This window comes from Choloepus didactylus, chromosome X (genome assembly GCF_015220235.1).
Source record: "Choloepus didactylus isolate mChoDid1 chromosome X, mChoDid1.pri, whole genome shotgun sequence".
In the NCBI taxonomy this organism is placed as follows: domain Eukaryota; kingdom Metazoa; phylum Chordata; class Mammalia; order Pilosa; family Megalonychidae; genus Choloepus; species Choloepus didactylus.
This window is the reverse complement of record NC_051334.1, coordinates 59,763,542-59,786,748: the sequence shown is the minus strand read 5'-3', so window position 1 is coordinate 59,786,748 and position 23,207 is coordinate 59,763,542.

The window sequence follows — 23,207 nt, the reverse complement described above, 5'->3', positions numbered from 1 at the left end:
AATATGTAATGGACACTTCATCCACATACCACTGTGTTGTTAATACCTTGTACCAGTGTCATACCTTAGAAGTTTATCATGCAAACATTTATATTTGCAGTTCTACTCTGTGGATTACATGCCTTTAAACAACTTTTGTTCATGTTCACCTCCAATGTGGCACTGATAATTACAATCCAATTAATGGACCATCATAACCCCGTCCATTCCCATTCCTTTAAATTCACCCTCACTATCATATCTGTACATTAGGTTATTATTCCCCATTCACTCCTGTCTATCTCTATGTCCCCTATATTCTATATTATAAGACACTGATTTCACATTGTTCAGGGAGTTCACATTAGTGGTAACATACAATATCTCTCCTTTTGTGTCTGGATTATTTCATTCAGCATTTTGTTTTCAAAGTTCATCCATGTTGTCATATGTTTTATGATCTCATTCCTTCTTACTGATGCATAGTATACCATCATATGTAAACACCACATTTTTAATGCACTCATCTGTTGAAGGACACTTGGATTTTTCCATCTCTTGGCAATTGTGAACAATGCTGCTGTGAACACTGGTGTGCAAATGTCTGTTCATGTCACTGTTTTCAGCTCTTCTGGATATATACTGAGAAGTGAAATGGATGGATCATAAGGTATCCCAATATCAAGTTTTCAGAGGAACCATGAAACTGATTTCCACAGTGACTGTACCATTATATATTCCCACCAGCAATGAATAAGAGTTCCAATTTCTCCACATCCTCTCCAGCATTTGTAGTTTCCTATTTGTTTAATGGCAGTGATTCTTATTGGTGAGAAATGATATCTCATTGTGACTTTGATTTGCATTTCTCTAATAGCTAGTTAAGATGAACAATTTTTCATGTGTTTTTTAGCCTTTGTGTTTGATCTTCAGAAAACTGTCTTTTCATATTTTTGCCCATTTTATAATTGGGCTGTTTGTGCTATCATCATTTAATTGGAGGATTTCTTTATATATGCAGGATATCAGTCTCTTTTCAGATATATGGTTTCCAAGTATTTTCTCCCATTGTGTTTGCTGCCTCTTCACCTTTTTGACAAATTGCTTTGAGGTACAGAAGCTTTTGATTTGGGGGAGTTACAATTTATTTTTTTTCTTTCATTGCTTGTGCTTTGGTTGTAAGGGCTAAGAAGCTAACTCCTAATACTAGTCTTGGAGACGTATTCCTACATGATTGTCTAGAACTTTTATGGTACTCTTATATTGAGGTCTTTGATCCACTTTTAGTTAATTTTTGTATAGGATGTGAAGTAGGGGTCCCCTTTCATTTTTTTGGTATGGATATCCAGTTCTGCCAACCCCATTTGTTGAAGAGAGTGTTCTGCCCCATTTCAGTGGATTTGGTGGCTTCATCAAAAATCAGTCAACCATAGATCCGTGGATCTATTTCTTAACTCTTGATTTGATCCATTGATAAATATGTCTGTCTATCTTTGTGTCAATACCATACTGTTTCAACTTCTGTGGCTTTGTATTACGCTTTAATATCGGGAAGTGTAAGTCCTCCCTCTTCATTGTTCTTTATTAAAATATTCTTAGCAATTCAAGGTCCCTTTTCTTCCAAATAAATTTGATAGCTAGCTTTTCCAAGTCTGCAAAGTAGGTTGTTGGAATTTTGGTTGGAAATGCATTGAATCTGTATATCCATTTGGATAGGATTGACATCTTAATGATATTTAGCCTTCCTATCCATGAACACGGAATGTCTTCCCACTTTTTTAGGTCCCCTTTGATTTCTTTTAGTAAAATTATGTAATTTTCTGTGTAGAGGTCTTTTGCAGCCTTGGTTAAATATATTCCTAGACACTTGATTTTTTTTTGTTGCTATTGTGAGTGGAATTTTTTCTTGTTTGCCTCTTTAATTAGGTCGTTCCTAGTGTACAGGAACATTACTGACGTTTGCACATTAATCTTGTATCCTGCCATTTTGCTGAATTTGTTTATTAGCTCAAGTAGCTGTGTCATTGAATTCTCAGGATTTTCCAAATATATGATTTTATCACCTGCAAATAGTGATAGTTTTACTTCTTCCCTTCCAATTTGGATGCCTTTCATTTCTTTTTCTTTCCAGATTGCTCTAGCTAGAACTTCCAGCACAATGTTGAATAATAGTGGTGATAGTGGGCATCCTTTTCTCTTTCCCAATCTTAGGGGGAAGGCTTTCAGTCTCTCACCATTGAGTACTATGTTGTCTGTTGCTTTTTCATATATGCCTTTTATCATATTGAGGAAGTTTCCTTCAATTCATACCTTTTGAAGCAATTTTATAAAAAAAAGGATGGTGAATATTTTCAAATGTTTTTCTGCATCTATTGAGATGACCATTTTTTTCCCTTTTAATTTGTTAATGTGTTGTATTACATTGATTTTCTTATGCTGAACCACCCTTGCATGCCTGGAATGAACACCACGTGGTTGTGGTGTATTATTCTTTCAATGTATCTTTTGATTCAATTTGCAAGTATTTTGTTGAGAATTTTTGCATCTGTATCATTAGGGTGATTGGCCTATAGTTTTCCTTTCTTGTAGCATATTCACCTGGTTTTGGTATTAGAGTGATGTTAAGTTCATAAATGAGTTAAGTAGTGAGTCCTTTTCTTCAAGTTTCTGAAAGACTTTGAGCAGGAATGGTGTCAGTTTTTTTTTTTTTTTTTTTTTGGAAAGTTTGGTAAAATTCCCCTGTGAAGCCATCTGGCCCTGGGCTTTTTTCTGTAGGAAGCTTTTTAATGACTGATTGGATCTCTTTACCTGTGATTGGTTTGTTGATGTCTTCTATTTCTTCTTTAGTCAGTCTAGGCTGTTCATGTGTTTCCAGGCAATTGTCCATTTCCTCTAAATTGTCTAGTTTGTAGGCATACAGTTGTTCATAGTATCATCTTATGAATTTTTAATTTCTTTGGGATCCACAGCAATGTCCCCCCTCTCATTTATGATTTTGTTTATTTAAGTCTTTGAGTCTTCTCTTTTTTTCACTTTGTCAGTCTAGCTAAATGTTTGTCAATCTTGTTGATCTACTCAAAGAACCAACTTTTGATTTTATTTATTCTATTGTTTTGTTTTTTGTACCCCATATCATTTATTTCTGCTTTAATCCTTGTTATTTCTTTTATTCTACTTGCTTTATGGCTAGTTTGCTGATCATTCTCTAGCTTCTTCAGTTTTTCCACTAGTTCTTTGATTTTAGCTCTTTCTTCCTTTTTAATATATGTATTTAGAGCTATAAATTTTTCTCTCAGTGCTGAGGGAACAAAACCCAAACGTTTTGATATGTTGTGTTCTCTTTTTCATTCATCTCTAGATATTTACCAATTTCTCTTGCAATTTCTCCTTTGATACACTGATTAGGAGTGTGTTTTTTAACCTCCACATGTTTGTGAATGTTCTGTTTCTTTGATGGTTATTGACTCCTAGTTGCATTTCATTATAGTCAGAGAATGTGCTTTGCATAATTTCTATCTTTTAAAATTCATTGGGGCTTGTTTTATGTCCCAGCATATGATCTATCCTGGAGAAAGTTCCATGGGTGTTAGAGAAGAATGTCTATCCTGGTGATTTGTGATATAATGCTCTATAATGTCTATTAAGTGTAATTCACATATCAAATTTTTTGTTCTAATTTTCTTATTTGTCCTCTGTGTGGTTGTTTTATCTATAGAAGAGAGTGGTGTATTGAAGTGTCCACTATTACTCTAGAAACATCTATTGCTTCCTTCAGTTTTGCCAATGTTTTTATCATGTACTTTGGAGCACCTTGATTTATTGCACAAACACTTATGATTGTGCCAGTTTGGATATATTATGTCATCAAGGAAAAAGCCATGATCTTCTAATCCAATCTCTTGGGACATTGGGATTAGGTTGTTTCATTGGTGATGTGACACACCCAACTGTGAGTGACACCTTTGGCTAGGGTGTGACCTCTGATTGAGTGTTTCCATGGAGGTTTGGCCCTGCCCATTCATCGTAAGTCTTAATTAAATCATTGGAGTACTTTACAAAGAGTCACACAGGCCCAGACCTTTGCTGCAGCTGAGAGACGCATACTGAAGATGGCCATTGGAAGCTGACACTGACATTTTGGAGAACATCATTTTGAAACACAACCTGGGAGCAAGAAGATGCCAGCCATGTGCCTTCCCAGCTAACAGAGGTATTTGGACACCTTCAGCCATCCTTCAGTGAAGGTACCCTGTTGTTGATGCCTTACCTTGGACACTTCATGGCCTTAAGACTGTAACTTTGTAACCAAATAAACTCCCTTTATAAAAGCCAATCAATTTCCTGTAATTTGCAAATGGCAGCATTAGTAAACCAGAACAATTGTTATTTCTTCTTGGTGAATTGTCCCTTTTATTAATATATAGTGTCCTTTGTCTCTTATGACACCTTTACATGTAAAAGCTATTTTGTCTGATATTGCCACTCCTGCTTTCTTTTGGCTTCAGCTTGCATGGAATATTTTTCCCATCCTTTCACTTTCAATCTCTTTGAGTCACTGGGTTTAAGATGAGTCTCTACTAAACAACATCTTGAGGGGCAGTCATACTTTAAAATCCATTCTGCCAATCTGTATTTTTTAATTGGGGAGTTTAATCCATTTCCATTCAATGTTATTACTCTGAAGGCAGTACTTGAATCAACAATCTTATCCTTTGGTTTTTATTTGTCAGATCTCCCCCCTCTTTTCTTCCCTTTAAGTTTCCTTTACTAATACTCCTCAGTTCTGTGCCTTCTCCAGGTCTTGTCTCACTTCTTTTCTTCTCAGGAGGTAGAACTCCCTTTAATATTTCCTGCAGGGCAGGTCTCTTGTTAAAAAAATTCTCTCAGCATTTGTTTGTCTTTGAAAATTTTAAACTCTCCCTCAATTTTGAAGTTGAGCTTAGCTAGATAATGAATTCTTGGCTGGCAAATTTTCTCTTTCAGTATCCTAAATATATCATACCACTGCCTTCTCACCACCATGGTGCCTGTTGAGTAGCCAGTACTTAGTCTTATGTGGGTTCCCCTGTATGTGATGAATCACTTCTCTCCTGCTGCCTTCAGGAATTTCTCCTTCTCTTCATCATTTGACAATATGCTTAGTATATGTCTCAGAGTGTGTTTATTTGGATTTATTCTATTTGGATTTCATTGAGCATCTTTTATTTGCATATTTATGCTTAGAAGCATTGGGAAGTTTTCCCCAATTGTGTCTTCAAATACTCTTCCTAGCCCTTTATTATTCTCTTCACCTTCTGGGACACCAATGATTCTTATATTTGTGCACTTCATGTTGTCCATCCTTTCCCTGAGATCCATTTCAAATTTTTCAATATTTTTCACCATTTGTTCTTTTGTGCATTCACAATCAATTGCTTTGTCCTCTAGTTCACTTATTCTTTCTTCTGCTTCTTCAAATCTGCTATTGTGTGTCTCTAGTATATTTTAATTTGGTGAACAGTATCTTTTATTTCCATCCGATCTGATATTTTTTATTTACTCTCAAATTCTTTTTGCTCTTTAGAGTCTTCTTGATGTGCTTGATGTCCTTAGCCATCTCATTGTTGTGTTTTGTTGATTTGTGTGTATGTCTTTGATTAATTGCTCCAAGTTTTCAGCTTTTTAATTTGGTCTTTTAGGATATCTATATCTTCTAGCTTCTTCATGTGCTTTGTGATTTTCTGTTGTTAGCCTCATGGCATTTTCTCATCTTGATAAGGTTGTTTTGGGATATACAGAATTATTTGAACATTTATCTATAATTCAGCAGAGCTACAGCTTGGAGTGTACTTTCTCTGTCCTACAAGCAGATCATGCTCTTGAGCTACCTCTTACTCTCAGGCCAGCTCTCTCCAAACTTCACCTGTGCCCTAGGTGGGATCCAACCTGTGTGGAAAACCAATCAGTGCACTAATTATCAATGTGCTCTTTGTTCTTCAATCCTTGTGGGAGGGGGCAGGCCCTGCACAGTTCAACAGGGATTCCACTCTAGGGCATAGTGGTTCCTGCAGTTTCTGGGGCTGTGAGTGGACCACTCTGGGACGGTGGATCTGCCCATCTCACACTCCAGCTCAAATGCACTGCAACCCTGTCCACCATGCATCCATGAGTCCCTGGGGTTGGGGAGGGGCTTCTTGCACTTCTGTGCAGTGCCCTTGCCTCTCTGATGTGCTCAGTGCAGGCTTCCATAGAGGAAGAGTGAATGCAGTCATCACAAGTTCACCAAATCCCAAGTTCCTTCAAGGGAGCTCTCAGCTCCAGGGTTGTGAAGGGTTGTCTCCCCAACCAACTGCTGAGATGGGTACATGGATCTTGGAAAGCTGCTCACTCCCATGCTCAGCAGCCAGCTCCAGCCACCAGTCCCTAGCACAGGAGCTCCTAGCTACATGGCTGTGAAGGGTTATCTCCTCAGCCAACTGCTGAGATGAGTGCACAGGGCATGGAAACCTGCTCCATCCCACAGTCATCAACTGGCTCCAGCTGCCAGTCTCTGACACAGGAGTCATTGGTCACAGGGCTGTGAAGATTTTTGTCCACAGCCAACTGCTATGAAAGGTGAACAGGGCATGGAAATCTGCTCCTTCCCCTTACTTGTCAGCTGGCTCCAGCTGCCCTCCCCAGCAGTGGTCCAGGCCAAACACACTCACCCCATCCTTTCTTTCTTTTTTTTTTGTAGGTAAAAACTAGAATTTTATTTGAATCACCAGGAGAAAGATTCATTTGTGGTTCAAGTCAAATGTTCAGAATCCTAACAGGCTGGAAAGATTTGATCCTGAGCACAAACCCACAAGAGAGGGGACCAAAACAGACCAAAAAGAGACAACAATTACGTATAAAAAGATGAATGGACAGCTTCACACACAGGGATGAAATGTTTGGACAGAGGCAAATTCCACATGGTCATTTGTTTCTTTTTAAATACAGGTTTGTGGGGTGGCATTTGTTTCCAGCTATAAAAAAAGACCCAAAAGTGCATACATGAGGGGAAAAAGGCAGAAATTAAGCAATAGTTTTCCCTGGAGGGACGTGAGGAAGAAAACAGGAAGCAGTATTGGGAGAATTCACTTTTCTCACCATTGGTCTTCTTGCATCTTATTATTAGTCCACTAAAGTTATATTCACATTTTAGCTTTGATGCATCTTCTTTCCTGGGACTATATTGGCTAAAAGACCCTGTGAGCTGTAGGGAAAGACCAGGGACTCAGCCCAGCCCTCAGGGTCCTGTGCTCTTCTAGAGATGGATGGTTCTGGTAAGGAACAAGGACTCCAGCAGCCCCCGGGTCCCCCAGCACCAGTGTGACAGTCCCACCTCAAGGAGCTCCTTCCTCTCTCCAGGGATATGTAAGAAAATATCCTCTATTTTTAGGATGGGAGGAGCAGAGGGACAGGCAGCAAGATTCCAACAGCTGGCTTGCTTTGTTTTGGAAGGAAAATTAGCTGAGGGAAAACAGGTTGACTGTTGCTTCTCCAAGTCATCCCTTGTGAGAGGAGGTGGGGCCTCCTCCCACCCACTCACCACCCTCCCATCTTAGGTCCTCTGACAGGGCATGTCCCTGATCCTTGGTCCCAGAGTCTACATTGTGTTTTGAGATCAAGAGGAAATTGAACAGACCAGCACCTTCCCCAAGGCCCCCAACACTGCTTCCCCAAAGACTGCTCCTTCCCTGCTTTCCCCACCCCCCAAACCACCCAATATAAGACATCTCTTCTGCCCTCACCTCCCATCCGCATCTCACCTCAGCTGGTAGTAAAAAGGAAAAGGTAGTGGTTAGGCTGGGGCTCCTCCCCCAGCAGTCCTTTCCTAAACCTTGGGGAAATATTCCCAAATCAATGAACAGGCACTGACAAAAACACCTCTGATGACTTGATGGTTGACTATGCCCCCAACACCTCCTCCCTCAAAGGCCCCGCAGGGCCCAAGCACATGAAGGGACAAGAGGCCAGCTGTGGGGCCTGGTTGGACTCAGGTGAAAATGGGAGGGGGTATCCAGAGAGGTGACAGGAAAACTCAGAGATGAATAAAATCAGGCAAGGGTGTCACAGCCACCAGTGAGCAGAGAGAAGGAACTGGGATATAGCACCATCTTTCCTTCCTCATCCTGGAGTCTGTGCTTCCAGTTATCTAGCCCTGGGACCCTCTCCCTCTGCTCCAAAGGGGCTTTATGTAAGTGAGGGGGAGGTCTGGGAGGAGAGTCCCCAGAGTGAGGCACCCATAGTGTGGGTGACACAGGGTACTTCTGGCACCCTACTCTGTAGCCCCAAGACATAGAGATGGGAGAAGAGAATATGCCTGGAGCCATGAAGCCTTCTCCCCATCTCACCCCTGACCCCAGCAAGCTAGACACCCCAATACCAACCCCCATCTCTATAACCATCCCCTTACTTCTGTCCAGCATACCAAAAGGGGGAATGGATGGGTGGGCTTCCTCTACTTGGGGATATAAGGAAAGGAGGAATTTTTGACCCAAAGAAAACATAAGGAATTTCGGTCTCCCTTCTCACTGTGGTAAAAGAGCTGGGGGGTGGGGGGGTGGCGGGAATAAACGAGCTGCGGCAGATTTAAGGAAACAGCTCCACTAACCTGCACATGCACCCCCCTGCACATAACCCCAGAGATACCTGCATGTACCCTGCCTACCTTCTTTCACACTCATGCACTTGCCTTTCACAGACACCTGTGGACACACTCCTTTCCCCTACACCCTAAGTCCTCGAGGTTGTGCTGGCTTTCCACAGCTCCAAGTCACTGGGCTGGGGGGTGGAGGCTGTGAGGAGCAGGGAAGAGCAGCCCACCTAACCCAGATCACAGGAGCCTGGGGGATAGCGCAGGCAAAGGGACTGGAGGCCTCCTTGCCCCATCCTGCAGGGCTGTGGGCTTCCAGCCAGGAAGAAAACAAGGGTCCTTGGAGATTGGGTGTGGGAGTGGGGGAAAAGGGCTGAGAACACCCTGCTCCCCTCCCTCTTTGCAGTTGTCCCTAATTTTTAAGAAAAGCAAGAGCTTGACCTAAGCTGTGCTTCCCCCTGAGCTCTAAGTTCACACCAGGTCTGCATGGGCAAGGGAGGGCAAAAATCACAGTGTGAGAAGAACACTTGTGGAGAGGAGATGAAGTACTCCTTCAACAGGAACTTTCTCCTTTTGTTGTCCTTGAGATGAGGGAGGAGGGGTGAGGGAGATCCCTGGGTGGGGTGGGTGGGCCTGCAGCCCTAGCTTTGAGAAGCAGAGGTAAAGCCCATCTCACTGGTCCCCCAACCCAAGCCTGGGAACCAGGGGGGCTGGGGGGAGTGTCCCAATCCCAGGAATGTGTGGAGCCCCTCCCTGGGGCCCTGGGAGTCTGGGACTCACCCCTGCCCTGGAATGTTTGGGTGTGTGAGAAGGTGGGCAGGAGGGTCTGAGGGGGCAGAAAAGAAGGCAGCTCGAGGCAGAGTGGACTGGTCTCCCACTCCAAACCAGCCTGGGCTGCACCCTTCCTAGAGAGACCAACACCTATTCCATCTGGAGAGAAAACCAAGAAGTCAAGGGGGAAACCTGTCAGAGGAAGGAGCCCGCGAAAGGGGCAGAACAAGGCTTCAGTTAGTAAAAGAGCGGGGGGGGGGGGGGGGGGGGGGGGCGGGGCAGGAACATATATATATATATTTTTTATTCTCTGTCCAAATTACTTTTTTTATATATTTTTTTATTTATATATTTATTTATATATTTATTTTTATATATATATTTTTTATTCTCTGTCCAAATTACTTCAGGATGTGTCACTATTTCACACAAACCTACCAGGTCTCACTTCCTATTAAAAGTTCCATCCAGTTATGGTATTTGAACAAACTGTACAAGTTAAATTGTTTAGGAAATATAGATCTTGTACCAACCAACATCTCTTCCCTTGGTCTCACATGGAATTTGAAGTTTTAAAATTCAGTCAGTATTGTCCTTTACCTTTGACAGAATTTGCCCCAGACCTAACCACATCTGCTTCATTCATATCTCTAGTTGAGGTCCGGACACTTTTTCAGCTGAGTTTCTGCCAGGGGTGTGGTTGAGACAGAGGTGGCAGAGGTAGAAATGAAGCTTAAGCTGTTTCTGTTTTTCCCCCTTCCCAGGGGTCTGAATTCTCTGAAGGAGGGCCACCACTTGAGCTGAGCCCCATCCCCTCACCCTTTTCTTGGGTGTTCTAGTTTGATAATGCTGCAGGGAGGCAAAACACCAGAAATGGATTGGCATTTATAAAGGGGGTTTATTTGGTTACAAAGTTACAGTTGTAAGGCCATCAAGTGTCCAAGGTAGGTCATCAACAATCAGGTACCTTAACCGGAGGATGGCCAATGGTGTCCTGAAAACCTGTGTTAGCTGGGAAGGTGCATGGCTGGTGTCTGCTTCAAAGTTCTGAGTTCAAGATGGCTTTCTCCCAGGACGTTCCTCTCTAGGCTGCAGTTCCTCAAAAATGTCACTCTTAGTTGCTCTTGGGGTATTTGTCCTCCCTTAGCTTCTCCAGAGCAAGAGTCTTCTTTCAACAGCCATCTTCAAACTGTCTCTCATCTGCAGCTATCCTCTCAGCTTCTGTGCAATCTTCAAAGTGTCCCTCTTGGTTGTAGCTCCTCTTCAAAATGTCACTCTCATCTGCATTGAGAGCCTTCTTTTTGTCAGCTCATTTATATGGCTCCAGTGATTTAATTCAGACCCATCCTGAATGGGCAGGGCAACACCTCTATAGAATTTATCCAATCAGAGTCATCACCCACAGTTGGGTGGGGTGCATCTCCATGGAAACAAAGAATTACAATCTAATCAATACTGATATGTCTGCCCACACAAGATTACATCAAAGATAATGGCATTTTGGGGTACATAATACATTCAAACTCACACATTCCACCCCTTGGACCCCAAAATGACATGATCTTTCCATATAAAAAATACATTCGTCCCATCACAATATCACAAAAACTTAAACATTTCAGTAACAATAGTTAAGTACAAGATCCCATTAAATCAGTTACAGGTGTGGTCTGTCCAAAAGCAAAATTCCCCTCTGACTGTGGACCTGTAAGCTTAGAACAAGTTATGTGCTTCCAATATACAAAGGAGGGACATTCATAGGATAAACATTCCCATTGCCATAAGGAGAAACTGAAAGGAAATCAGGATTCACAGGGCCAAAACAGTTCCTAAAACCTGCAGGACAAACTCCATTAGATTTCAAAGTCTGAGAGTCATTTACAGAACGATGCTGCATCCTTGGGGCTTGTGAGAGCAGGAGTCTAACCCTTCCTAAGGGACTTTTTGGCAGCCCTTTCCTCTCCAAAGGCTGGGGTGAGTTCTCCAACATATCCACACATTGGGGAGAACATCTTCTCAGGCCCACCCTCCTCAAACATAGGGGCAGCACCCAGATTCCCTTCCATCACTGGGGCACATGCTCAATACCTTCAGAACAGTGGGATGGCAGCCAGACTCTCCCTAATTCCCTGGGAATGTGCTCCACCCTCTTTGGGGCCTAGGGTGGCAAAACTCTTCCAGAGCATTGAGGTGGAAGGCTCACCCTCAACCTCTGGGGCAAACTCACCCTTTCCATGTGTGTGGGCCACTCCACTCTCCCAGCCCAAGGCCTCTTGACTCCAGACCTCAACCTCCATGGCTCTGTCTTTGAAGAAATTTTTCCTTCAATTTGTTCCCTGCCTGTCCCCTCCAGTCCAGACCGGCAATGGCTCCATCTATAAAGATCTCACAAAAATTCTGTTGGCTTTGCATGAAGCACACAGGGTTCAAAGCCATCAGACAATAGGACTTTCCAAAAATCCTTTCTGCTTAACTCCATCTCCAATCTTGGCTTGTACTGAAATGGCAGTTGGGTTCCACGTTTGGTTAATTCCTCACATTGGGCTGTAGCTTCTGGGGTTCCATCCCCTGGAAGCCCAGAATTTTCCAAACCATCAGCTTCTGGTTTCTTTGAACTCAACAGTGCAGTTCTAAGTTTTTCTCTCTCCACTCACATTTTACTATAACCTGCAAGGAGAAGCCAGGGTAATTCCTCCACTAGTAGTCTGGTGATCTCCTCAGCTAAGTATTCCAGGTTGTCACTTTCAAATTCTGCCTTCCATTTGACACCAGGATACAATCTTGCCAAATTCTCTGCCACTTTACAACAAGGATCACCTTTCTTCCAGTTGGCAATGACACATTCACCATTTCTGCTCAAGGCCTCATCAGAAGTATCCTTAGAGTCCATATTTCCACAGTCTCTTCAAAGCAGCTTAGGCCTTTTCAATCAAGCTCCTCACAATTCTTCCAGAATCTTCCCCTTATCCATTTAAAAAGCCATTCCAACATGTTTGGTATTTGCAATCTCAGCAGTACCCCACTTCTCTGGAACCAAAACCTGTTCTAGTTTGCTAATGCTGCCAGGATGCAAAACACCAGAAATGGATTGGCTTTTATAAAGGGGATTTATTTGGTTACAAAGTTACAGTTGTTAGGCCATAAAGTGTCCTAGGTAGGTCATCAACAATTGGGTACCTTCACTGGAGGATGACCAATGATGTCCAGAAAACCTGTGTTAGCTGGCATCTGCTCCAAAGTACTGGGTTCAAAATGGCTTTCTCCCAGGACGTTCCTCTCTAGGCTGAACTTCCTCAAAGATGTCACTCTTAGTTGCTCTTGGGGTGTTTGTCCTCCCTTAGCTTCTCCAGAGCAAGAGTCTGCTTTCAATGGCCATCTTCAAACTGTCTCTCATCTACAGCTACTCTCTCAGCTTCTGTGCAATCTTCAAAGTGTCCCTCTTGGCTGTAGCTCCTCTTCAAAATGTCACCCTCAGCTGCATTGAGTTCCTTCTATTTGTCAGCTCATTTATGTGGCTCCAGTGATTTAGTTCAGACCCACCCTGAATGGGTGGGGCAACACCTCCATGGAATTTATCCAATCAGAGTCATCACCCACAGTTGAGTGTGGCACATCTCTATGGAAACACTCAAACAATTACAATCTAATCAACACGGATAAATCTGACCACATAAGATTACATCAAAGATAATGGCATTTTGGGGAACATAATACATTCAAACAGGCACATTAGGGAAGATACACCTTTAGGGAATTATCTCCTTCACTTGTCTCCTTAGTTTGTCTCTCAGACTTATTTTAACTCCACACTTGCCTGGGACAGCAGTGACAATTGAAAATGCCTGAGGTTCTCTCTAATGAGCTACTTGGAATAGTTTTTGAAAAAGAAAAAAAAGGAAGAAAAAAAACCCTTTTTCAGAGCTAATCCCCAGCCCCAAGATTTGCCAGTCAAGAGCCAGAGTTGATACCTAGCTCTATGTACCCCTTTTCTTGGGGCACAACCCTTTTCCTGTATTATGAGATTGGCCAACTCCCAAACATCCGTTTTTATTAATTTAATTTAATTTAATTGTTTTTTCCATCAGTCCCACCTCCTTTCTGCTGGGAGAGACCTTCAGATTCCTTTCCTGTTTGCTCTAGGTTTATCTGTGCTCATTGCTTGTATTCAAGTAGTCCAAATTTGTTAATGAAAACCACAATTGGAGCTTGGTTGAACTACCTTCCCTTGCTCCTAGTAAAGACTGCTTCTTTTTCCCACAGGGTATTGTTCCAACTCAGTCTGCCATGAAAGTGGGGAGGGGCACCAGGTTCCACAGTTTGGAGGTCTTACTTACAGTACCACCCTGCAGTCTCAGCCCTTCCTACTCATTCCAGATGGGTGTATGATGTGTGTCCATTCACAGATGTCCCCCAAACTGTTGTTTCTGACAGTTCCTGGCTATTTACTAGTTGCTCTAGGGGACTAACCAAATTCCACACCTCCCTATGGTGCCATCTTTCCCCCACTCTCTTGTATATTCCTTTGACCCTTGCTCTCTTTCTTCTCCTTCTGGGACCCCCATAATGCATATATTGGTGTGCCTGATGATGTCCCAGAGAACGTTTTTTAATATTTCTGTATTCTTTCTTCTCCTCAGCCTTATTCATTTCAAGTTCTTATCTTCAAGTTCACTGATACTTTCTTGCCAGCTGCAATCTGCTCTTTAAACATTCCTGGACATTTTTCATTTCTGTTATTGTGGTCTTCAACTGCTTGTTTCCCTCCTAAAATTTCTAATTCTTTACTAAGGTTCTTATAGTGCTCATTCATTGTTTTCTTGATATACTTTCATTCTTTCTCTGTTTTTTCCATCATCTCCTTTAGAATTTTAAGATCATTTTAAAGGTTTTGTTTTGTGTGTCCACATTCTGTTCTTTGTTGGTGTTTTCTGGATTTTTATCCTGTTCATGTGGCTGGGCCATCATTTCCTGTTCCTTTGTTTGTCATGTACTCTTTTGTTTCACACTGTACATTTTAATATTTTTAAATGTTAATTCTGGGATTTATTTCTTGAGATGTCTGTTTCTTGATTTTGTAACCAGCTGGTGATAAGACAGAAATTTTCTTGAGCTTCAGCCCTCCAATCAGGAATATCTGCCCAAGGTGTGTGCAGTGTGCAGGGTTTTCCCTGTTTTTCTGGTCCTCTGGCTTTTCCTGAGCTTTTGTTTCTTAGTGGTTTTGGAGTTCCCCTGTTTCCAGGAGTTCTTCTTGTCCTCTCTGTTTCCCAGGATCCAGATCTTCCTTTCCTGGGTAGTTGATGTTGTCAAGCCTTTGCCCCAGACTTTCTGCTTCTTTAGTTTCTTACACTCCTTTCATTGTATCATGCTGCTTTTGCCTGATGGGCAACTGCTGGGAGGAGGGCATGCCATGGAGGACTTTCCCAGCCAGAACATGGCCAGGGACCTACAAATGTGGCCAACTGGCTACACAGTGACTTGAAGTGGGAATCAAGAAAGGCACCAAGGGCTCCTTTCATGGCTCCCCAAAGCTGAGCTTTCTTGGCCTGCCCAGCAATTGCAGCCCTTCAACTAACTCTCCCCCAAATACCTGAGGAAGTGCAGCATCCTTAAGTCTCCATCACCACTATCCTTGTCCAGGAAGGTTTCAAAAAATGGCTGTCCTCAGAGCTGGGTCCCCCATGATCTGAATCTGCTAATCAAAATCCATGGTTAGTGATTGGCCATGCCCACTCCTGGTCTTGGAGAAGAGGACTTTTAAGTCCCTTTTTGTTACCAGTAAACTAGCCCAGGTCTGATCCCTTCAGAGGCCTGTTGTGAGAGTGGGTGATGGGCACCAGTAGCCACTGCATGGAAAAAGCAATTTACTGTTCTTTACCATAGTTTATCAGGCTCTTTCTCCTGCTTTTCCCTGGATGATCTACAGTCTTCTGGCCTCCAGTTTCAAAATAGTTGTTTCAAACAGTTCCTGCCTATTTAATAGTTGTTCTGTGGAAGGACTGAGTCCTGGAGCTCCCTACTCCACCATCTTCCCACAATCCCACTGAAAGATGCTATTTTTAGTTAAAATTGGGTTTTGATTTAGATTACTGGAGTCCATTGCCAGCCACATGAAATTCAGACATAGAGAAAACCATAGGAATGGGAAAAAGTCAGAAATCAGCAGAACCTGGAAGAGAAAGGAGAAGCCAATGCCATATAACAGAAAAGCTAAGGTCCAAGGAACACTGTTCACCACCCCCGGAACACCACAGTCTTCAGGGAGAAAGCATCACCTGACAGACTCCTCAAATTTGGATCTCTCCTAGCCTCAAAACTGTGAGCCATAAGTTCTGGTTGTTTAAGCTAACCCATTGTTTGGTGCTTGTTTTTGCAGCCAGGAAACTAAGACATCTACAAACAACTCTACACTCATATATTCAGCAACTTAGATGAAATGGGACAATTCCTCCAACAACCACAACCTATCAAAACTCAATGAAGATGAAATGTATGGCATGTGAATATAACTTTATAAAATTGTAGGAAAAAATATATATAGGAGTAAAAATGTTGCAGAAAACATGGTGAGAGGGATGTACCTATCTACTGTTGATGAGCAGGTAGAATGGCATAGCCTTTCTGAAGGTCAGTGTGGTGGTTCCACAAAAAGTTAAGTATGTGGGGACCATAAGGTCCTGCAACCTCATTATGGGGTATGTCATTTGAAGATCTGAGAGCAGAGACATGAATGGACATTAGCAAACTGCTGTTCATGGAGACAGTAATCATGATTTGCAATGGGTGGAGGTGACCTAAGGGTACATAGACTGAGGAACAGAATGGTGAACTGTGGCGTAGGCATACAATGGAATATTGAGCAACTATGAGAAGGAGTGAAGCTGTGAGACACACAATGAGGTGAATGGATCCTGTACACAGTATTTGAGTGAAGTATGCCAGAAATAAAGGCAGGCACTATAATGCCTCACCAATATGGACTAACTACAATGTTTAAACTCAGAATTGAATCTTAGAACACAGCCTAACATGGACATGATTATTGTAATAGTCCCTAGATTGTAAGCTCTTACAGCAGTCAACTCTATTCCTGAATTGTAGTGCCTATCTCTAAACTTTGAGATGCTGATCCCTTAGTGTATAACCTGATTGGTCTCTGGAACAATGTGTATCTCTGAGACACCTGAAACTCAGAGCTAGAGCTCAGCAGATATGAATGTCAGTATTAGTGCATACAGCAACTGTTTAAAAAAAAGCTGAAAAAGAGACCAGACTTCAATTAGTGATATGAATGAAGCAGATCTGGTTAAGACTAGGGCAAACCGGGCCAAAGGGTAAAGGTTGAAACCGACTGTGTTTTAAAACTTGAACTTCCATGTGAGAACAAGGGAAGAGATGTCTATTTTGTGCAGGATCTATATTTTCTAAACAGTATAACTCTACAGTCGGTTTGTTCAAACACCACAATTACATGGAACTTTGAATAGGAAGTGAGATACGGGAGGTTAGTATAGGTTAGAGTGAAATAGTGACACATCCCAAAGTAATTTGGGCAGAGAATAAAAAATATATTTACAGCCTCTCCTCCACCCCCGCCCTGAGGAGCTGGGAGAAGGCGCAGAAGTGTTGGACTTCCTCACCTGGACTGGTGTTGATGTTGTCACAAACATTGGAACTGGCGGTTTGATGTGCCGAGCCCTCGATCATGGGACTTGCCCTTATGAAGCTCGTTACTGCAAAGGAGAGGCTAAACTTGCATATAATTGTGCCTAAGTGTCTCCCCCTGAGTACCTCTTTGTTGCTCAGATGTGGCCCTCTCTCTCTAACTGAGCCACCTTGGCCGGTGAACTTACTGCCCTCCCCAGTACATGGGACCCGACTCCCAGGGGTGTAAATCTCCCTGGCAACCCAGGATATGACTCCCAGGGATGAATCTGGACCTGGCATCATGGGATTGAGAATATCTTCTTGACCAAAAGGGGGATGCAAAATGAGATGAAATAGTTTCAGTGGCTGAGAGATTTCAAGTGGAGTTGAGAGGTCACCCTGGTGGACATTCTTATGCACTATATAGATAACACCTCTTAGGTTTTAATGTATTGGATTAGCTAGAAGTAAATACCTGAAACTACCAAACTCCAACCCAGTAGTCTGGACTCCTGAAGATGATTATATAATAATGTAGATTACAAGGGGTGACAGTGTGATTGTGAAAACCTTGTAGATCACACTCCCTTTAGTGTATGGATGGATGAGTAGAAAAATGGGGATAAAAACTAAATGACGAATAGGGTGGGATAAGGGGAGATGGTTTGGGTGTTCTTTTTTTACTTTTTTTTTTTTACTCTTATTCTGATTCTTTCTGATGTAAGGAAAATGTTCAGAAATAGATTGTGGTGATGAATGCATAACTATACGATCATACTGTGAACAGTTGATTGTATACCGTGGATGATTGTATGGTATGTGAATATATTTCAATAAAACTGAATTTAAAAAAAACTCAGTGAAGATGAAAGAGATAATATAAATAACCCTATGATCATTAAAAAATTGGGTATGTAATTAAATGTCTCCCCCAAAAGAAATCTTCAGGACTAGATGGTTTCACTGGAGAATTTTACCAAACTTTTAAAGAAGAATTTAAGTAATGCTACACAATCTCTTCCAGAAAACAGATGAGAAGAGGGCATATCCTAATTCATTTTATGAGGCCAGTATTACCCTGATACCCAAATCTAAGAGAGTAGAAAAGAAGAAAACTACAGACCAATACCTCTTACAAACCTTGATGCAAAGAATATCAACCAAATTTTAGTAAATTGAATCCAACAATGCATAAAAAGAATAATAGACCACAACCAAATAGACTTTATTTCATATTTGCAATGCTGGTTCAATGTTTGAAAACAGGCAATATAATCTACCATATCAACAAGCTAAAGAAAAAAACCTTACGATCATATCAATTGATGCAGAAAAAGCATTTGACAAAATCCATCACCCAGACATCATAAAAATTCTCAGAAAGTTAGGAATAGAGGGGAATTACCTCAAATAGATATATAGCACCTTAAAAAAGCCTATAGCTAACATCATACTTAATAGCAAAAGACTGAATATTTCCCAAGATTGGAAAGAAAGCAGCATGCCTACTCTCCCCACTGTTATTCAACATAGTGCTGGAATTTCTATCTACTGTAATAGGCAAGAAATAGAGACAGAGGCATACAATTTGGAAAGGAACAAATGAAACTATTTTCATTTGCAGATGACATGATTATCTATGTAAAAAATCTCAAAGAATCTACAAAATAGCTTGGAACTAATAAGTGAATTCAGCAAGGTTGCAGAATATAAGACCAGCATGCAGAAATCAACTGCATTTCTATATACTGATAATGAATATACATAAACTGAAATTAAAACAAATACCATTTTCACTCAAAAGAAAAAATGAAATAGGTATACATTTAACAAAATTCATACAGGATTTGTAGGCTAAAATTTATAAAATGTTGATGAAATAAATAAAATAAGACCTAAGTAAACTTAAGTCATACTGTGTTCACAGTCTGGAAGTCTCAACATAAAGATATTAATTCTCACCAATTTGCAATTCCTATCAAAATTACAGCAAGGTTTATGTTGACATGGACAAGCATATTCTAAAATTTAAGTGGAATGGCACAGGCCCCAGGAAGCAAAATAATCTTGACAAAGAATTAAGTGAAAGGAATCTCTCTACCCAATATTAAGACTCACTATATAGCTGCAGTAATCAAAACAATGTGGTATTGGTAGAGAGATAGACACATAGATCCATGGAAAAGAGTAGATAATCCAGAAATTGAACCACAAAAATATGCTCAACTGATTTTTTAAAAATGTTTTATTGTAGCAGTATACATACAGTGACCAGACTAACTCCTGAAGAACTCAATTATTCTAAACCTAAATAAGTCTCCTGATTTTGGGTGAAGTACCTTTTTTTCAAGGCCAGGCTACATGATATTGATAACAATGACTATAACACTTCTTATGTGCCAAGCCCTACTCTCTAAGTGTAACCCACTCAACAATACTGGTAGGTACTATTATTATCCTCCATTTTACAGGTGGGGGAAACTTTACTAGAGGTTAGTAGCTTCCAAGGATCGTCAGCGAACAAGTGGTGGATTTGAACACAGGTAGCCTCATTCCAGGGCTATGTTCTTAATGGTGATGCTATAGCAGCTCCAAGAATTTAGGGTTGAAACTGAGTGTGCAAAAGCTACAAAGTCTCCTCATATTATTGCTTTAATCTCATCTACATGCTCACCAATCATACCCATTACAACAGAATCCTCATAGCTAAACAAATTGGATTTAGAATAATGGCTTTGCTTTAGAAAGAATGCCTGTAGTCCTTCCTTAGTAGATTGCACCATTTAAAATATAATATTTCAACAGGTAGTGTATACAAATTGGGGATCTAATGGTAAAAAAAATAGATCAGAATGAAGCTTTGACAGTTCAGGGGCTTTTCCTCAGTTTTGAACCCTGAGAACCTTGATTATGACAATTTATTAGGCTCTGGGAAACCAACTAATAATTACAAACCAAAGTCATCATGCCACTCCTGTCTCCTCACCAAATCTTCCTTTCCTGGGTTCCTCATCTTAATGAATGGCAGCACCAACCACCTAGTCATCTCAGCTTTAAACAAATCTGAGAGCAAATGTCAGGTCCTCTTCTCCCTTACCCCCTACATTCAATGAGTCCCCAAGTCCTTTTGACACTACCACTTTAATATCAGTCTGCATTCTTTCTCATCTGGACCTAGCTATATTTGGTAACCTGGCTCCAGCCAACATTTCACAATGAAATCACAGCCATAATAATAACCTCCATCTATTGAGTTCTTACTCTGTACCAGACACTGTGCTAAAAGCATTACATGCCTTATCACATTTGCCATCACATTTAGTTCTCATAAAAATCTTAGGAGTTTGGCTCTATTGTTATCACAGTTTTTTTCAGATTAAGATGGCTCAAAGAGGTTATATAATTTGCCAAAGGTCATGTGACTAATAGGTGGCAGAACTATGACTCAGAACCAGTCTGACTCCAGCCATGCTCTTAGCCATTGTATCACACTGCTTCTCAATATCTTCCTAAAGTATGGAGGTTATTTTTCTGTTACTCACTGAAAATTTTTATGTAGATACCCATTGCCCTTAGGACAAAATCCAAACTCCTTAAAATTATATATAATATTTGTCACTAATCTACTTTCACATCACATTACACTTCCTATTCATTCCTCAGATCCTGCGAACTTTATACTCTAGTAACATCTAACTTCTTGCTATTCTTCAAACACTCCAAACATTTTGGGACCTCTATGCCTTAGCTTATGCTGTTTCCTCTGCCTCTAGTTCTCTTCACCTTTTCACCATCTGGAAAACTACTTATATGACAAAACTTTGCTAAAATATTACTATATATTAAATATTGAAATATTAAAATATTACATACTCTTCCGTGCCTCTTATGATTTCCCATTCATTGCTCCTCCCACCCCATTCTGCCACAGAATTTTATACAGACACATAATAGCACTCCTCATGTGAAATTGTAATTATTTGCAAATATCTCTGCCCCTTACACACACAAGCATACATGCCTCTGAACATCTTGAAACCAGGGACAATGTCTAATTCACCTCTGTATTCTCATAATCTGGTAAAATTACTGACAGATGTAGGTGTTCAGCAAATGTCAAATAAATGAAGGAATTAATGGCACCCAATTGGTGCTTAATGAAGGTTGTTTCTTGCTCTTGAGAATTCTGGAAGTATATTTGGCTAGCTCAAACTCAGAGCAAAAGATACAGAATGATCCTATGGAGTATTTCACTTAAGCTATGCCAGAACCCATTGCCCCAACTCTAATGACCAAATCTATGTGGCTTCCAGACTCCAACACAAACTCCCAAGCCCCTTCTATCTACTCTGTGCACAGCAACACCATTCTACTTGCATGTATCACTGTGGCAGTCCTCTCTCATTTGGGCAGATTTATACTGATGCTCCTCACCATGCCCCAACCCCTATTTCAGCTACTCTGGATGTACATACAGGTGTCTGCAGTTGTGCCCCTCTCCTGAAGCCAATAAATATGGCAATGGGCCAGACACATACTTGGCCTGTGCTTGAAGACAGATGGGCTGGAGTATGCCCCATCCTCCTTCTCTTACCCTAAGCTCCACACTGCTCTTCAATTATGTCATGGTTTTTGCCAACTTTTTCTAGGGCACTGATATCTGAAAAGGAGTTCCACCATGATTTCAAGACAACATCTGGCTGCTGTCTAGCCTTATTCCTGTCTGCTCCCAGTAGAGTGGCTCTTGTCCTACCATTCTTGGACTAAACTCCTTGCATAATTCTAGGTCCTAACAAGCTGTTTGTCCAGTCTCTGTTTGGCATTTCCAAAACCATGAACTTTGGCTGGCATCTCCTTGTTTGTATCTCCCTTGATTGCCCTTGGAATTTTTCAAGTGTATGCTGGTTTAGGCTTGGTGTCAACTACTGGCATCTCTTTTAATGAACCTATTAGCCCATTTTTATACTCCAGTAAGTTCAATCCAAGAATGCTGTGACATCTGCTGGGAACTAATTGTAGAATTCAGAATATTCTGAAATCTCTGTGCTGAAAGATTATTTACTTTAGATCATGTTAAACCTAACCTGTCCCAGTCCTGCCCCAACCATGCCGTAGCCCTGCCCCAGCTGTCTATGATTATAGACTTGCTGAAGTCACAGCTTTACCTAGTCTGGAACTAGTTATGATCTACCCAGGAAGACTACTAGAAATTCCCTCCTCATTAGCAAGAGGGATGATTTGGGACTGGAAATAGTTTATAGCTGTCTTGGGCCCAGAGCCTGAGGGATAAATAGAACCTAAGAGCTTGGAAGAGAATTGAGCTGCGGCCACTCACCTGACCCCCTTCCCTCAAATATGGAGCTAAGAATCAGGAACTGGAGTCTTAAGCTCTGAAGCCTACATAATAAACTTAGAAACTAGAATATACTTACCTAGTCCTGCCAGCTTCCTCTACATTGGGCTAGTTTCCCTGAATTGTAGGCAAGCTCTATATATTGGATGGTGAAGTAGGGTTGGATTAAGGGGCATCCCAAAGGGAAGCCATGATAGTGATAATGAAGGTGATGGCAGTCGTGTACACAATGCTGGTGGTGATGGTAATGGTGGCTGTGGCAGTGGCATCAGTGGTTGTGGTGGCTATAGAGGTGGTTATGATGATGATGGAAGGGTTTACTCAGCCTTTTTGTAAAGTTATTTGAAGTTCACAAGAGAATTCTTGGAAACTCCCTTGAGTTGAACTTTATTCAGGCATTTCTCCTCTTTTATGTTATTGCCTGCTTTATTAAAGATCCATTTCCCCCTACAATAAGTACTGCTTCTTCACAAAATCACAAACTAAATCCCAAAATGCTGCTATAAATATGACACATCTTTAGTAGTGACATCTGCTTTTATTGCCCACAATCTTTGGATTTGGCTGACCTTCTATCATTACCTCAGTAACAGAGTCTCCAAACCACACTTATGTCTAGGACATCACTGAGAATCTCCTCTATGCTGGGAAGGTTCTTGCCAGAAGGCTTGTGAATCAATAGATTTTCTTGTATGTTTTTAATAGAACAAATTGTATACAATTGCTGTAATCTAGGTATCAATATTATTGACTCAGCATTTTCCTAAACAATAATGGCTGTCTTCATCTGAAAGCTTTAGAAAAGACCTACACAGGATTGGTGTAAGGTAGAGAACACAGAAGCCCCATGAATGCATA